The 18,476-nt window shown below is 41.8% G+C and overlaps 1 long non-coding RNA gene and 1 pseudogene across 5 annotated transcripts; both read left to right on the plus strand.

Moving 5' to 3' along the window:
• Nucleotides 1–1,659: 1,659 nt before the first annotated feature.
• LOC136489631 (uncharacterized) lies at nt 1,660–3,191 on the plus strand (annotated as a pseudogene).
• A 2,319-nt stretch (nt 3,192–5,510) lies between these two features.
• On the plus strand, nt 5,511–10,839 carry LOC136487231 (uncharacterized). Of its 5 annotated transcripts, none has more exons than XR_010767181.1 (5): nt 5,511–5,641; nt 5,739–8,591; nt 8,962–10,237; nt 10,331–10,407; nt 10,521–10,839. It is a non-coding gene; the product is annotated as an uncharacterized lncRNA (long non-coding RNA). The 5 variants fall into 5 exon arrangements; XR_010767182.1 differs by having other exon boundaries at nt 8,962–9,860; XR_010767178.1 differs by having other exon boundaries at nt 8,962–10,407.
• Nucleotides 10,840–18,476: the final 7,637 nt, after the last annotated feature.

Consider the following 18,476-nt stretch of genomic DNA (forward strand, 5'->3'; position numbering starts at 1 on the left):
ACAATTGGCAGTGATATGCTGTTTCCCACTGCAAGATCGTGGCTATAACCGAATCGGCAGTGAAAATCTACGTATCACTACCATAGCAATGTATCACTTGGTCTGCACGAAAGATTTATAATTTTTTCATTTGCAGTTGGATTAAGGCAAACTTTATACCAAAATTCTAGAGTTCAAATACAAGTAAACTTTGTTGTCGACAACTTTATATTTTCTCCGTTCTTCAGTCCCTCAGTCAAAGCATACGCTTTCTTATCATTTGTCACCTGTGATTAATAAGCCTGAGCCCCTCGCAAACCAAGTGACATGTTGCACAAACACCTCTAGGTGAGCCACTATCCGAAGCCCAATTATTTGTTAACAATCATGTTACCATCATCTAAAAATATGGAAAAATAATTAACATAAACAACTGTAATATTATTCATAATACCTAGTTGTACCACTTGTAATATGTAAAAAGAATAGCCATAGCATTTAGTAATTAGGAGATGTTTGTATTTGACATAAACTCATTTTAGTGGGCCCATACACTACAACAAAATTAGTTTTTCAAGGCATTTTTACCTCTAGTTTTATTGAAATAGTTGGTGATAATATATCACAGACAATTCAAAATAAAACTAGCGGCGAAAATTAATTTCATCGCTGGATTGGGACAAAAAGCAGTAGCGAAAATCATTTTCACCGTCTGGTTGGAACAAAAACCAGGGGTGACAATGATTTGCAACACCAGGTTGGAGTAGAAGTCGAAGGTGAAAACTGCCCAGAATCTGCCATGTGATCCTCTCCCACCAGTTGTCTCGCTTCAGCGTTCTCGGGTGCATGACATATGGGCCCATGTGCCCACGTGTCCCCTATGATTGGTTACCTTGGCCCCATATCCTGTTTGTATTCCTCCGTGTGTTTCAAGTCTCTATCTGAGCCCGCCGGTTGACAGTTCACACACACGATGACTGCTAGCTAGCACGCTATGTACAAACGAACTATACAAACAACCCCTGTCCTCCTCCTCATCCGGCTCTGATCATTCACCACAAAGTTGCTTCAATTCGGCCACCAAGGGTAGCCCAGCCATCCAATCCTCCAATCCATCTTATCTCATCTTACTATACTAATTAGAGGCCTCAATAGAGGCTCCACGTTAATCCTTACTAGACACGCTAGGAAAAAAGATAAATACTAGAAAATTCTCACATTAATCAGAAACATCTTGCCATCAAATCTAAAGACTCTAACCATCCATAACCATTGGATCTATTTTTCTAGAAAAATACCCACCGTTGCCATTATATATAAAAAAAATAGGCTAAAATCTTATTATTCATGAGAAAAAAAAGGTTGTACCTACCGACATTCGCAGATGCCACTGATAGCTCCAAAACTGCAGATTTCTTGTTTAGATTATTCAAAGATGTAGTAAATTTTGTTGGGCTTGAACATGTGGTTCAATTAGTCACTGATAATGCCTCAAACATGGTTGCTGCTGGTAGAAGGTTAGAAGATGAGTTCCCATCCATTTATTTGTCCACTTGTGCTGCCCATTGTGTGAGTTTGATATTGTCTGACTTTGGTAAGGAGGATATAGTGAAGACTACTGTAGCTCATGCATCAGGAATTACAAAATATATCTATAACCATTGCTTCCCATTGTATCTAATGAGGAAGTTCACTAAAGGTCATGAGATTCTCCGCCCAGCCCAAACTCGTTTTGCTACTAATTTTATTGCTTTGCAAAGCATATATAAGCACAAGGCTGGTCTGCATGCAATGGTTATCTCCAATGAGTGGACAACCTGTGCATATTATAAGGAACCACAAGCCAAAAAGTTCACCAAAGCTGTGCTACATCAAAAGTTCTGAAAAAATTGTGCTATTGTTTGCCAATAATCAGAACCACTAGTTCGGGTGCTGAGAATAGTGGACAGCGATGAGAGACCTGCAATGGGCTATCTATTAGCAGCATTCCATGCTGCAACAGATGAAATTGTGAAGAGATTTCAATGAAAGAAAGAGTTAGCAAAGCCTTTCTTGTAATACATAGATGCACGGTGTGATAAGCACTTTGATAAGAATCTCCATGCTTCTGGCTTTTGGTTCAATCCTAATAACCAGTACAATATTGAACTAAGAGAGACGTACAACTTCACTACTTCTGGAGTTCTTGATGTCATAGAGAGATATGCTGGCGAAGATATTGCCCTTAGAAGTACTTTGACGAAAGAAATGAAGATTTTTAGGAATGAAGAAGGTGATTTTGGGCGTTCAACTGCTATAAAAGATTGCTCGGGCATTCTTGCTGGTAACTTCACTACTTCTAGATTGCTGTTTCTTACTTTTCCAGTTCATTTCAGCATCACTAACTTCTGTTTTTATCACATAGATGAGTGGTGGCAAACTTATGGCTGCAATGCACCAAATTTACAGAAGCTTGCCCTGCTTGTGTTGAGCCATACTTGTAGTGCTTCTGGAAGTGAGAGGAGCTGGAGCTACTTTGAGCATGTGCACTCCAAAAAAAGAAATAGATTAGAGCATCAAAGGCTAAATGATATTGTGTATGTTCATTGTAACCTGAGACTGCGTCAAAGGTAGCCCTTCTGGCCTTCTCTAGTTCTTTAAATTCATTCATAGCTAGCTGCTAGCCTGTTCTGTAACCTTCATTCACTTGCACAGCTAGCTGTTAGCATGTTTTCTTGTTTGAACTATTTGATAAATAATATATTGTCTTCTTGTTTGAAGTATTTGAACATTAGGTCCAAATTCCGTACTAGAAATTATGACCCAATAAGTTTGGAAGAAATTGAAAAGGGAAATGAAGCTTGGATCTTAGAAGACAATCCACCTCGCCTTAACTCTGAAGAGCTGAATGCCTTTCGCAGTGAGCTGTCCACACTGAGTCTACAATGCAGTGATGGTAATGTCTCTTGTCAATTGTGAAATCAGTTCAACATACATATAAATTTTTGCTTATTTAACATCATATCTATATTGGTAAAAAAAATTCAGAATTGGCGCTAGACTTGTATGTTGTTGAGGCTGATGCCATGGAAGAAAGTGATGAGATTATGGACAATCAGAACCATGAAAGGGAGGAAGATCTATTTAATTACGATGGTATTTCATTTGATGTTGGTGGACCAAGTTGTGATGCTGCACCTGAAGATGAATGGGATCCCTTGAATTTTTATTGAGTACCATCTACCATGTGTTGTGTCTGTATGTTATCACGCACTTGATATTCTGTACTAAAGAACCTGCGAGCTTGTGTTGCTGTTGCTCTATGCTATGAACACTGAGTGTGAGCCGTGACAATGACAGTGCTGTGATTTGATATTTCTATGATGTATGAAGTATGAACTATGTATGAAGATGAAACTTAAGTTATTGTGAGTTGTGCAATTAAATTTGTGTTGTTTATCATCGGTCAATTATTAATTATAGCATATATATATATATATATATATATATATATATATATATATATATATATATATATATATATATATAGGGAGAGGCTATTCAGCAGCCGGCTACAAAATAAGTTATTCTGTAGCCACCTTTATTTACCATAATTTTATATACTAATTTACCATAATGTCAATACATATTTACGATAGTTGGGTTACTATAACACATGGGAATATTTACCATAACGTTATAGTAAACCACTTAGTAAGGAGTTACTGTAAATCTCGTAAATTAACATAGTAATTATCGTAACTCAAAGTGGCTACAGAATAAGTTATTCTGCAGCCAGCTATAGGATAGTAGTTCTATATATATATATATATATATATATATATATATATATATATATATATATATATATATATATATATATATATATATATATATATATATATATATATACCGGTTCAAAGTTTTTGTGGCCGGTTCAATTCGTCCGGTTCAAAACAATTGAACCGATGGTTCAACCGGTTCTAAACGGTTGGACCAGTGAACCAGTGAACCGATGGCCTTGCCGGTTCGATCTCCGGTCCGGTCCTAGTAACTTTGTCCGCCACTTGTCTCGCTTCAGCGTTCTCAGGTGCATGACATATGGGCCCATGTGCCCACGTGTCCCCTATGATTGGTTACAAGCGGAGCTACAAATCCTTGGCCCCACATCCTCGTTCGTATTCCTCCGTGTGTTTCAAGTCTCTATCTGAGCCCGCCGGTTGACAATTCACACACACGATGACTGCTAGCTAGCACACTACGTACAAACGAACTATACAAACAACCCCTGTCCTCCTCCTCATCCGGCTCTCATCATTCACCACAAAGCTGCTTCAATTTGGCCACCAAGGGTAGCTCAGCCATCCAATCCTCCAATCCATCTTATCTCATCTTACTATTACTAATTAGAGGCCTCAATAGAGGCTCCACGTTAATCCTTACTAGACACACTAGGAAAAAAAAGATAAATACTAGAATATTCTCACGTTAATCAGAAACATCTAGCCATCAAATCTAAAGACTCTAACCATCCATAACCATTGGATCTATTTTTCTAGAAAAATACCCACCGTTGCCAATATATATAAAAAAAATAGGCTAAAATCTTATTATTCACGAGAAAAAAAGGTCGTACCTACCGACATTCGCAGTTGGTTAATAGAATTAGAATATCTAAAATATCACATGCAGGCATAGCCTACCAATCGTCCGCATCCATCACGTTAACACTTAGTTCATCTATATCAATAAAAAAAAATCAGAAACAGCTACCGACGATGTCCATAGTTGATGAATAAAAGTCTATAACGCTTCCTAAGCATAAGTATCGTAGGACAGAAACAAGTGGAGGACGTCGGGATGCATAATTACAGGGATCTGATCACAAGGAATCTTAGAGAACCTAATGAATTTGTTAGAGACGGATCAGTCTGCAGGATGCACGATGTTGTTCGCTTTTTTGCTCAATACATGGCCAAAGAAGATGCATTATCAGTAGTTGGGGCCGGTCAATTAAGTTCCCTTGTTTGGTCACCAAAATTACGCCATCTTTCAACTTTCTATGTCATCATCTGAATTGGAGTCAGAGTCAGTGATATTGCCCAAACGGAGCAGTATACCAGAAAACCAAAAGTTGTTAAGAAGTTTGATTATCTCTGGTAGGATGAGTTTTGAGCCTAGCTCTAATGATTCTTCCTTGAGCAGATTTCCTAGCCTACGTGCATTATTGTTGGTGGATCATGCAGAGTCAGATAGGTTCTTAGAGTCCCTAGGTAAGCTGAAGCACCAGAGATTTCTTTTTTGAGTTACACCGACAATCCACTTCAATGTCGGTTATGGGCATCAAAATCAAAAAATGATTGGGGTGGCCAAGAACCGATAATGAAAGTCCATATCACTACCGGTTTGTGGCTGGAACCGGCAGTGAGTGGACGGTGACATACCACTGCCGGTTCTAGCCAAGAACCGACAGTGTGATGTGGTGCTATCACTGTCGGTTTGTGGCTTCCGACAGTGATAAACTGAGTACAAAAAGCTGGTGTCCTCTCCTCCCTCCTCTCTCCCATCCCGAGCACACCCATTCAGGAGGCGCGCATTTTCCCCACTCCCTCCATTGTTGCGGCCTCTCTTCACCGTGAAGCTCTTAGATTTTGAAGCATGGGCATGACCTTCTTCCTTTAAGGTTAATAACAAGCATCCACTCCTTTCATTTTGTTGCTTTACTGTTGTTTTGATGGTTAAATTGCTTGATTCTCATTCTAGTTGTTTCTCCATTTTAGAGAGCACTTTCCAATTGGATTTTGAGGAAGGCATCCAAGCAAATTGTGGTTAATCCATCTTCCAAAAGATCGGTGTCTATGAACCCATTTAAATTCCTAGCTAATTACATGGTGATTTTGATGATTGTTAGTATGTGATGCTATAATTAGTTCCTGTGAAGAGTATAGTAGATTCTTTTACAATTTTGATGAGCAAATTACCCTTTGTAAAATGGCACAAAGTTTACTTTATTCTAAAATCTCTATTGGTTGCCCGACTCTAGTGGGTAATTACCCTTTGTAAACCTAAGCCTCCACAGCTTCGGCTGTGGTAGAGAGCGCTTCTCGCGCACGTAACCAACTGTTGTATGCTAACTCCTTATTATAATCAAAGCCGGGTAACCGGATCTTTTAAAAGAAAAACAAAGTTTACTGTACCTACGACCGAGTTTGGTGGGCTAACAAATCTAAGAACACTCTCTGTGTTCCCAGCACAGATGGATGGGGAGTGGTGCAGTCTACGAGAGCTTGGGCCTCTCTGTCGGCTTAGGAGACCTGAAATAGGGTGCCTGTAAGCAGTGACTTCCGGCTCGACGGCCAACATCTGTGAAAATGTGCAGCTACGCCGCTTGGTTTTGCTGCGCTACAAGCTTCTAGTAGAGTTGCCCAGCACGGACAACATAAAAGAGATGACACCAGACAAGTGCCAAAAGATGGAGGACGTAGTCGATGGTTGTAGCATTAGCAAAGCTCCGAGTGATGGGACACAAAAGGTGGAATGCTGCTGGTTGGATTTTTGTATAATAAAATAACCTGCTGTGGACGAAGTTCGAAATCATCCACCCAGAAAACAACTTCAGTTAAATTCGTCTTCTGGGAGGCCGATTTTAATTTATACTGCTTTCTGGTAAATCGAATTTGATTTCACGGTAAATACAAAATATGTTTATATCATTTTGTTGTTGGTAAAACGAATTTGTTTTTTTTTTCTTAAACGAGGTGGAATGCTTCTGTTTTTTTTTCTTAAAATCGAATTTGCCCGACTCCAAATCTTTATTCTTTCCAATTGCAAGTCGTCTTTGTCATGCTCCTATGTGAGCCCTGGCAGCCGTGTGCGTGCGTGCTAGAAGCAGGGAGCAGCAAGGTGGGGAAGGTGTCCGGGGGTTCGCGGCTGTTGGCACCGGAATCGGGGAGGAGGCCAACGACTGCTTGCTGTGCCGCCGTGCAGCGCTGCAGGAGCACGGCGAACGCCATGGCCGGCCCGACCAAAAGCTTCCGGGTACCTTCCTTCTCCCTATGCGCATGCTGGCAACGGCGGTGTGGGGAACGCATCCGCGGGCATCGGCTCGGGGAGGTGGTGGCCAGTGAGCTACGCCTGTTCCGCCGTGAGACGATTCGGAGATTGAGAGAGAAGGGAAGGGAAATCCCGGTTTTGCTCAAGAAATTGCTAAATTACCCTTATCTGAAAAATAATAAATTAAGAAAAAATTGGAAACTGGCCCACTAATTTTGGTACTGGCCCCACATAATGTAGTACCGTCGCCACTAATTTGGTACTTCTGAGTACTTTCACATTATTACCTCCTATTTTAGTACTGTCCGATCTTGCCCTATGGACGATTCATATTTTTTTTCAACAATTGTAAAATTTCTATTTTTCTTAACGTGGAGGTTCTTTTACAGCCAGTAATTAGTAATAGTAAGATAAGATATGGCTATTGTGGTTTTTGAAGCCTTATGTGACGAGGGTGTTTGTAGGTGTCCCATTTCTTTATTCTCTTTGGTGCGATATGGACAACCGAAGGAATAAGACGACTAATCTGGTCTTTAATGTACTACTCCCTCTGGTCCATTTTCTCTGGCGCACACGCATATCAAGGTTCAAACTTTAAAAACTTTGACCAATAATTAGGCTAATAATTTTTTACTATTATAATACTAACTTTATATGATTAGATTTGGTAAGAAAGTATACTATCCAATGATTATAAGTTTATAAGCATAAATAATATAATATAAAGCAAATAAATAGTCAAATTGTAATCTAGGAGACCGTGTCATTCTAACTTGCGCCAGATAAAATGGACCGGAGGGAGTATTATTTTTTTTAGAGGAGGTGTTTCATATCTTGTAGTCCATCTTTTATACTGAACTTTGTTTTTCTTATGATGCCTGAATTGTGAGGCACTCTTTTGAGTGTCCTTTCATAAAAAAAGATACATATTTTAGCCGGGAAACTCAAGCTTGCCTTATCCGGTGATGGAACAGTATCCAAAGTCACTACTGATTAGGACATGGACCGTGATGACTCATAAGGATGAGCTAATAAGAACGAAGACTGATAGAGAAAGTCTCCGGCGATGAATCAATTTCTGGTATGTGCTAGTGCCAAACAGGAAGAGAGGGATCGATCGAGATGCAGACAAGAGAAGGCAACCAAGACCTCCCATCCCTCATCCTCATGACGGCAAAGGGCAGAAAATCCAAGGCAGCCATTAGCCATGCCTCCACAGCACCGTTGACGCTCACTGCGGAGTCCGCGAGATCGGCCAAGTTCCGGCCGCTTCACACACTGCGCCTCTTGGGCTCCTCGCACAAGCTAGCCTAGCTAATTTTCCAACATGTTACAACCACACAAAAAATTAGTGGATGTCATGTAATACCATGCATGGAGACCTGCAGATGCGGAGTAGTCAAGCTTGCGGCGGCCGGCAGCTGGTGCCCAGCCGATCCACATCATCCATCCAACTGGAATTGGCTGGTGCAAAAACTGACCGACTAAGACATGCATGGACTGATATACCTCGGACGCACTTGCATTGTCAGGCTTCCAATTCCATCACCATCAGGCTTCAGGCAGGCAGCAGCAATCAGGTAGGCTCTGTCCTATTCGGCTATTCCTAGACTCCTATGATCCCTAATCGTGTACGTACTGATTAATAATTGCAGTTACCCTATTTTATGAAACTACAGTTAATAATTATTTCTCTAAATTTTAACATAACCATGTCATCAACAAAGTATGCTTCTGGCAATGATTAAAAAATGTTAGAAGAAATTTTTAAGGTAATTTAATATGTATATAAATTATTTCATATAAATATTGTTTTTGCATACAATTAACTGCTTTTTAGTAACATTAGTAACATTTCGTATATGTGTATAACTAGCTAGCAGTGAGTAGTACTAGTAGTAGTATTATCATATTTATATAAAAAAGCTTAAAATTTTAGTTTCGTTCTAGGTAAAAAAAAAATACTCAGGACCGGCCCTGTCGAAGACATGTACAGACGGTGATTTGTTACTGATTGCATTGTCTACTGGAGTAATGAGGCCGACGAACAAGACTGGCAAACAAAAAGTCTGCGGCTATCCGATGGATAAATCAATTTCTAGTACTACTGTGTAGCTGGTAGGTGACATGGGCGGATAGGGATAAGCACCTATCATGAAGTGATGAAGTGATGACTGATGACCAACTGACCAGGCAGGCCTACAACGGCGTGCCTAGTACAATCAGGAACAGTGGATCGGAGAGCTGCCATTACTCATAATATAATGGAATAAATAGAAGGACCATCTGATGGTTGAAGGAGGCTCCACGTTCATGGAACTATCCAACTAAATATCTCTTCCCCATCGCCAATGCATGGAATCTAGACTTCCCAACATTCCTGAAAACCCTCGTGCCTCTCCAACTTGAAGTAACCGTTGGATATCATCACCATTAGGTCTTCTAAGATATTTCTCCCCATATATATGTCTAATACCTTGAACAAACTTGATTACACACTCTAAAGCTGTGGTTTTAGCAATTCCAAATGCTTCATCCATAAGGTCTGCTGGTAATCCATATGCTAACATTCGGAGGGCAGCCGTGCATTTCTGCAGCGGTGAAAGACCAACCTTACCGAATGCATCTCTCCTTAACTGAAAATACGGGGACCAATTTTCTAATGCTTCCACAATTTGTAAAAATATGTGCTTTCTCATCCGAAATTTGCATGTACTTTCCTATCTTTTCCATTCTAACCTTTTCCTTTGATGCTTCTGCTGTTTTCTCTAGTGCACTTGCTCTCTTCAACATAGCATCGTGAAACAAAACCATGTCTTCATCTGGCTGTGAGCCAAGGGGAGGTTGTGGTATGGCCTTTCCCTTTCCTTTTCCTCTCATACTAACTTTTGCTTTCTTCTGCCCCTCTGGGCATACTTTTTTGAATGTCTCCCCCTTGTCTGTGTCTTGGTTGGAAGATGAAGTGTATGCTCCAGATTCATCTACTTTTATCCTTTTGTTCTTCTCTGAACAATCCATACCAGGTATACTCAATGTTTTACTAAACGCTAAACGGTAAATAGTCGGTCACCTACCGTTTAGCCATTATTCGGGCAAAACGTCCCATTAAACGGGCTAAACGACCAATTAAACGGGGTAAACAGGTGATTAAACGAAAATGGTGCACCATCGTGTAGCGTTTACACGGTGTTTAAACGGGCTAAACGGCCGTTTAGGCGAACAGTGGGTATACTTCTATACCATTTGGGTTCCTTCCTCAGAATCTTTCCGACATATTCAAGCGTCAATGGCTTTTTCTTGTTTTCTCTTTTGAATGCAGCACGTGCTTTGTCCATCAGCATGTCATCAGATTCGTCACTACAAAAGTTCATTCGACCATAGACCCCATTGAACTTGGTAACAACTGCATTAATTCTTCCCCAATGGATTTTGAGCTATCCCTTTGACATTCTTCTTTCACCTTTTGAAGTATTGAGTTGTTTTTATTTTGCTTCTCTATTTTTGTGTAGGCTGTTGGGAACAAGGAGGCAGGGAAAAATTGATGGGAGCAAAGGAGGAGGCCGCTGGGAACGAGGAGGCAGGGGGGGTTGTTGGGAGGAAGGAAGCAGGCTGACGGGGCTCCTTTTGAAGAAGCGATGTGCTGTAGCAAGCAACAAGGAACACTGTTTTTTTAAGGCAACGGTCAAGTGACTCTACATTTCACTTGACGCTGAATTTCACTTGACCGTTGAAATCTGAATGCTCATCAGCTCAGGGCAGTTGGAACCGTTGGAGTTGTGTCATGTGTTAGAGTGATATATTTTTTTATTGCAAAGGGGGCAGGTTCTATATCTTGGACATGCTCCTCCATCGAAACCACCCCACAGTGGGACGTACCGGGTCCTATACATGCATTAAATGCATAGAACCGGCTTCGACGCACACACTAGCGATGCTCTAAGCTGGCATGTTTTGTTGGATTCCATTCCATTCCTTGTGTACATACACACGTAGGGCGTGCTTGAGGTTTGCGCCGAGCCCCTCCCTGTGATGGAACTCCTGTCCAGAGATGAGTCGGGGCCCACAGGGGGCATGGGCGTGGATCCTATGTTGTTGGAGGCGCTCATTCAGCCGCCTACGCCAACATCGGAGTTCCTGGGTAGCGTCGAGCAGATTATGGGCCCTACAACACAACAATACACCCTATCTGCTCATGGGCCCAGTAGCGGGTTCAATGGATCCAGCCTTGATCTGGATTTTCCTTCGGGCGGACAGGACTATGCTTTAAGGCCCAGCTCACACACTTTGACTTCTACGTAGTCCAACCAGGCGTGTTTGGATGGGCCACCAGGAGGGCAGTCTCTCGTTAACTGTGGCTGTTGTTAATCCGTTACACTATTTGGCCATAACTGAAGAACCATGCATAAAGATAATTGAAAAAAATAAAGTGCGTACTAAGCGGTACTGCATAAAGTAGTACGACTGCACACTGCCTTGTGAGCCAAAGTGATAAGTACTAGTTACCTGAATATCTACGTGATTTATTTCTGATATGGCCATGCAGCAATTAATCTTCATCTTCAGCGATTGTACTCCCTCTGTTCCGGAAAAAAGACCGTTGTTTTAGGAATGAATCTGGACAGGTGCTTGTTCAGGTTCATTTTTAAAACAACGGTCTTTTTGGGACGGAGGGAGTAGTTGATAGTGGGTGACTTGATATGGCTCATCTTGTTGTACTCAGATGAGCTGCTGTGTATTAACAAGGACTCATACAAAAAATCCACTCAGTATAGTTGTCATCCAAGTATCTGTTTGCTTTACACGAATGGGCTGGGAAGAACAAGATCATTATGTACATGCTACTTTTTCCTTTTTCACAAAGATTATGTACATGCTACTTGACGGATATCTTCGTCTACAAGTGGAATTGTGAATTGGTCTGTCGAGCAATACAGGGTGGCTTTTATTTTTTTTGGTCATTTTGCTGCACAAGTTTTTTTAGACGATTTTGCTTCACAATGTTAGAACGACCGATTTAAGACAAAAAGAATGACCGACAAATAGTGTCGATTTGACCACCAAAGCCACCATGCTTGGTTCATCTGTTATCCACAACTCACAAGGAAGGCTCGTTCTGGACATTTGCCCCGTCTGCGTCAGAAAGTAGAGCACATCATAATCACCATTATAATCCATCAGAGATCAGCATACCATTATGGTGCTCCCATGTCTGCTCCCTGTTTATTACAAATCCTGCACATCAGGTCCATAACTTGTACAAATATACATAGGTCCATTACTTCAATAAAAAACATACATAGTAGATAATGTACTCGGAATCCCATGTTCGCACACAAGATAGGCAGCCGCATCAAGGAGCTCAACCAGAGGCTGGACAACATATACAAAGAGGCTCACAAGTTCAACTTCATCATCAATCTAGGCTCCCACCCAGAGCAGAGGATGTCCACTAGCGAGAAAATGACATCTGAGTTTGTTGAGTCAGGTATTGTTGGTTAGAAAATTGAGAGGGAGACAAGGGAGCTTGCTCCAATGCTAACCATCAATGGACACCACGACATCAAAGTGGTGGCCATTGTGGGCACAGGTGGCATGGGCAAAACCACCTTGGCCCAGAAGATCTTCAATGAGACCACCGTCCGAGGACACTTCAAAGTGAATATATGGCTAAGCATCACCCAACACTTTGATGAGGTTGAGCTTCTCAGGACAGCAATTAAGCATGCTGGGGGAGTCCATGGTGGGGTGCAAGACAAGACCCTCCTCTCTCAGAGGCTCACCAACACCTTGTCCATGGGTAGGTTTCTCCTGGTCCTGGATGATGTGTGGAGTAATGTAGCATGGAGCAATGTGCTTAGTGTTCTAGTCAGAAATGCAAGTAAAAATCAACAGGGCAATTGGGTGCTAATCACTACAAGATTAGAAGACCTAGCTCTACGTACCGGAGCCTCCTTCTACCAACATCATGTCAGCCCACTCAACGAAGATGATGCTTGGTCCTTGCTCAACAACCAGTTGCCGCCAACACCTGGTCAAGTTAGTGAACACATATACCATTTATTTTGCAGTTTAATGCACATTATTCTCTTAACTCTATCTATTCAAGGTCTATTTTGACATAGTAGGTTTAGAAAACTATGGTTTTACAAACTAGTTACAATATACAACTTCTAGTAAAGCCATAAGTACGCATCCAAATTATCGAGCTTTGTTGTTGAATTTAAAGTTACTCATGAATATGCATCTAAATTATCCACACTAATCCATTACGTGTCCACCTATACAGGTTTGAATCTTTGAGATATGTCTTAGAAGTTTGTGGAAATGTTTAGTACCTATATCTAATCAAATTGCTTGTCTTTGTGCCCTTTGTCTCTCTTTTATTCTTTATACATAATAACCATATAGATACTCTGTTACCTCTACCGAGGTGTGATAATTTGACCAAGTAATCTATATGTTTTTCATCAATATTCACTATTTCTTCCTTTTTGTATCACAAAACTGTGTGTCCGCAATGGTTATAGTCCATGATGAGCTACGATGTCATGGACTGCATCTTATATCCTATTATTAGTAATTGTAATTTTCTATGCATTTATCTTAAGTTGAAACTCTAGTTGTATATTCACCTATTAAGAAAAAAATAGCAGATATTAGGGAATGACCCCCATTACATGGAAGGAGCCACCTTGCAACAAGACATAAAACCTTAAGAGATCCTAAAGACAACATCCACATTGATAACCTAAACAACACATATTTGAGAATGATTTCCAAGTTAAATCCCACAAAAGTGCCAGAAAGTTTTGATAATGGCTCATTGGAAACATGGTCAACATTGTGTAACACACCAGCCCGTTAGAAACATGTAGTTGTGTTGTTGGCCCATGCGTCCCATTTGCCAAATGAGGAGTTATAGTTGGTGCGTTTAGTACCACCTTGGAAGCTTAGGAGCGTGAGGGCGCGTGAGGGCTAGCTTATAATCCTTTTCATTCCAATTGTAGCACCTCTGGGTTAACCTTTTTATTATATAAAGTGACGACGAAAGTGCAAGAGATGTGCTATGCTGACCCGTTCCACGTGAGGAGCTAGGCTGTAAGCAGATTTCGGACATATGGTGTTATAGGTAGTATTCAGAGCATCAATTCTTTTGGCATGTGACCAGGGAGGGGGTGTACCAAGGGGTGGTTCTAGGCATCTGCTGTGTGTGGTGAGCTGCCGAGGACATCAGCCCTTCATGGGATGAATGTAACACCTTAGCCTGTTAGATGCCTGTTGTTGGCCCATGTGGCACATGAGCAGTTACAATTGGTGGGTTTATTACCACCTTATATATTTATTAGGGTGAGGGCTTGTCATTCGAAAAATAACATCTTTGGGTTAATCCTTTTACAGAAATTGAGGACTGAAGTGCAAGAGAGGTGCTATGTGTATGAAGGCCCGTTGCACTTGAGGAACTGGGTCAAATAAGCAAATTCTGGGCACAGAGTATTACACACTGTCATCGGATAATGGCACCAAAAACTTCCTAGTGATGCCCTTGAAACTGTATTAATTATTGCTTCCGTCATTCAAAAATAATTCTCACTTTTTGTTTTATTTAAAAACTTGTCCGGACAAATGACACATCTTTTTTTCAAAACTCTTAGGCATTCTTTCATAGCAACGCATGGGCCTTCTTTCATATATTAAAGACCAAAAGGTTTCTTTATCTTTCATCAATCACAATTGCCCGATGGGATCCAACAGACTCAATCTATTCCATTTGTCTACAAGTTAGAGCAGGATGTGTAAGCATGATGCAGAGTCTATTTCCAAAACAAATCGGAATACAAAAGTGTTACCATCGTCCACCACATTTACCTATGTCCGTACAAGTTAAGTGTTTAGGCGTGGTGCATAGCCCGATTCCAAAATGAAATGGAACAAATAACATGATTGTTGAGAGTTTCCTCCCGTACACATATGAGTAAAAATATAGCATGTGTCAAGGCAGAATATTGTGTTTGATTTTAGATGAATTGAAACACATGAAGTGATTACTAAATAGATATCCAGCACTACATGAGTAATCTAACTACATGACAAAGTTTCCATTGCAACGCACAGGTATGTTTGCTAGTAATAACCTAAAGAAACCCCCCTAATATGCATCCATATTATCCATCTCTATCATCATGAAAATAACAAAAGTAACACCTAAATATGCATCTAAATTACCCATATTTTTCATTAGTAAAAATAATCTAGGTAACATAAACATCTGCATCTAAATTATCGACTTGTACGACTATAAAAAGGTAATAAATGTACCTCTAAATTTGCATCAATATTATTATTTTTTTAGTATTAAACATAATCTAAGGTCACTTATAAGTCTCCAATAAATTACTCATCTATCCCATCTACATGTAAGATTGGCCACTAAATCATAATTTGATTTTGGCAATTTATGCATATTTAAGGCATGCTTGATTGGCTCTTGAAATTTTCCATGCCAAATATTAAGTTGTGAAAAGTTGCACAAAAATATTTGTCATCGATTTGTCAACCTAAATGTGCGATGTAGGCATATTTAGGTAGCAAACTGAAGGGAAACCAAAAAATTTGGCCTCTATATTTCATCTACTATGTATGTTTTTTATTGAAGTAATGGGCCTATGTATATTTGTACAAGTAATGGACCTGAGGTGCAGGATTTGTAATAAACAGGGAGCAGACATGGGAGCACCATAATGGTATGCTGATCCCTGCCAGATCATCATGTGCTCTCACTACCGGAATCGCAAGCTTTGCCGAGTGCTAAGAACTTTGCCGAGTTTTTTTTTATCTCGGCACTCGGTAAAGGTTGTCTTTCCCGAGTGCCCAAACTCGAACACTCGACAACGACACGACCCTCGGCAAAGCTGGTCTTTGCCGAGTGCTCAGGATCGGCACTCGGTAAAGACGTCCTCTTTGCCGAGTGCTCAGACATGCCACTCGGCAAAGACTTTCTTTGCCGAGTGTCAACGTCTCACACTCGGCAAATTTTGGCCCGCCGTTAAACCAGCCTGCCACCGTCAGCTCTTTGTTGAGTGTACAAATGCAACACTCGGCAAAGTATAATTTTTTTTGACTCCTGCACTTCAAAAAATTTCACCTCTCCACATACCACATGTGGTACTCCATGCTTAAGTTTGGTGTATTTTTGAATTTATTTGCTATATTTAACTAATTAATTGCATTTCAAGCAATTTTTTGAATTAAGTTAAATTTGAACTGCAAGTGATTCAAATATTTGGAAAAAAATGAGTATAAAATTGATATTCATGTTATTCAACCCAGTTTGAGGCCTTACCTATAAGATTATAAGGGTTTTCGAACATCTTATTTCGGAAACACGACCCCGAGCGTGTGGTTGAATGGCTTTTAAATTCTATAAAAAGCAAAGGAAGTCCGAAAATCATGAAATTTGATAAGATGTCATGATATCATATGTGGAGGCTGTGGTAAAAAATTGAGAAGGTGTCGCATAAGTTGTCACGTACATTGCTTACAAACCGAAACATCTCCGAAGAAGTTTCATGATTGTTGAGAATGATCTGGTAAGATTTGGAGTGAAAGTGACGGTCGAGTTGTGGTTTGACTCCGAAACTTTTTGTATAGTCAATAGACATCAAAGATCGTGTCATGTTAAATTTTAGCGATTTTTTGGATCCATTTGATAATTATTAATTTGTAATTGCAATTATATAAATGGAATTTGAGCTATAACTACATGAAATCATGGTCTATTTTTCGCTGAAGCATCAAATTTGCATTGTTGAGTCTATTTGACAAGGTATTTTCAAAGTGTATTGGAACAAATTTAGAAAAAACGGTTAAGGAAAAGGGAAAGGAAATAGAAAAGTTTGTTTTAAAAAAATACCTTTGCCGAGTGTCCTAGGGTTCGCACTCGGCAAAGTATAGTCTTTGCCGAGTGCCTTATCGGCTTGACTCTCGGCAAAGATTTTTAATGTTTTTTTTTAAAAAAATCCGGGCTTTGCCGAGTGCCGAATCGTGGACACTCGGCAAAGGCCTAACCCAAGACTTAACTGGCATGGCCGAGACTCACTCACGCACGCACGCACACTCCCATCCCCTCGCTCCCTCACCGCGTCCTCTGCAACCTCCCCTCCCCTTGCTCCCTCACCGCCCCTGCCAGCGTCGCCCCCCGCCCTGCCCATCATCCTTGTGTCGCCGCGCCTTCTCCTGCGCTGCCCCGCTCGTGCTCGCCCGCCGTGCTCGCGCCCGGCGCGCTCGCCCGCCGGCCGCGGCCCCGAAGCCGCCTCCACCGGCAAAGTTTGGCCCGCCGGCCGCCCTCGTCACCGCCCCGCATGCCACCCCGCTCGCAACGCCTATTTTAACATGGCCACCACGAGTGGCGGAGACCTATGCAGCTAGCAGGTTGCGAGGGTGTCTCCGACCTATTACCAAATCGGAGGCCCAGCTCCCACGCCTCCAAACCCGGGAAAGAGAACGGTTTATTAGATTTAGCTTGCAGGTTGTGGACGGTGGCCCTGGCGTGGTCTCCGCCCAGTCGGCTCGCAGGCGTCTCCGACTATTAGGACGGAGGCACCTCCGCCACAAGACTAATTAAATGCCAACATTGTCTAAGTATGTGCAGGTAACCGGATGAGGGCGCTTGTCCGGCTACGCGGGCGCTCCAGCATGGTCTCCGCCCGTCGGGGCGAAGACCCAAGCAGGAGGCTGGCGATCCTGGGCGGTCGAAGGTCTGCGGCTTTGGTACTCCCGGAGGCAGAGGCCCGAAGGCTCATCGCCGAAGCCTAAGGCCCGATGGGCCGGTTGATCACGTAGCCCTAGTACCAGATGGCGGCGTGGCAAGATTACCCCCGAGACTAAAGGCGAGTAGAGGAATATCCCGAGAATGTACTATAGCAGTTGAGGGATACTATTGTAAGTTCTGTAAAAGCAGTAGTTGAACCCTATAAATAGGGAACACTTGTAATAGTAAGGTTGGTTGGTGAATGAATTAATGAAACCCTAGCTTTTCGTGCCATTTCCCTTACACGCCCACTGGTTGTGCCTGTCGTCTGAACCCCCGCCTGAGGGCGGCGATCTGCGGGTGGAGGTTCGCAACCACCTGTCTGAGACCGCCAGTTTCAACATTGGCACCCACCATGGTTGGCCAAGGCAAACCAACGATGGCAGGGAAGAGAAAAAACACCAACAGAGCGGCAACGACCACGGGTCAGAGAGGAAGGCCTAGGCGCACCACTCATAGAACCTACGCAACTTCGCCAGTGGAGGTTGACACCAGAGCAGAGGCCCAGGGTCAACCACCGGAACCCCAAGTTCCAGAAATTCAAGGTCCGGAGGCCCAACCAAATCTAGGCACAACACTCAAGCAAGAACTACAACAGCTGGAAGCACAGTTGCAGAGAGCGGAACAAGAGAGAGACAGAATGGTAGCAGCGTTCACA

This window comes from Miscanthus floridulus, chromosome 10 (assembly GCF_019320115.1).
Source record: "Miscanthus floridulus cultivar M001 chromosome 10, ASM1932011v1, whole genome shotgun sequence".
Lineage (NCBI taxonomy): Eukaryota > Viridiplantae > Streptophyta > Magnoliopsida > Poales > Poaceae > Miscanthus > Miscanthus floridulus.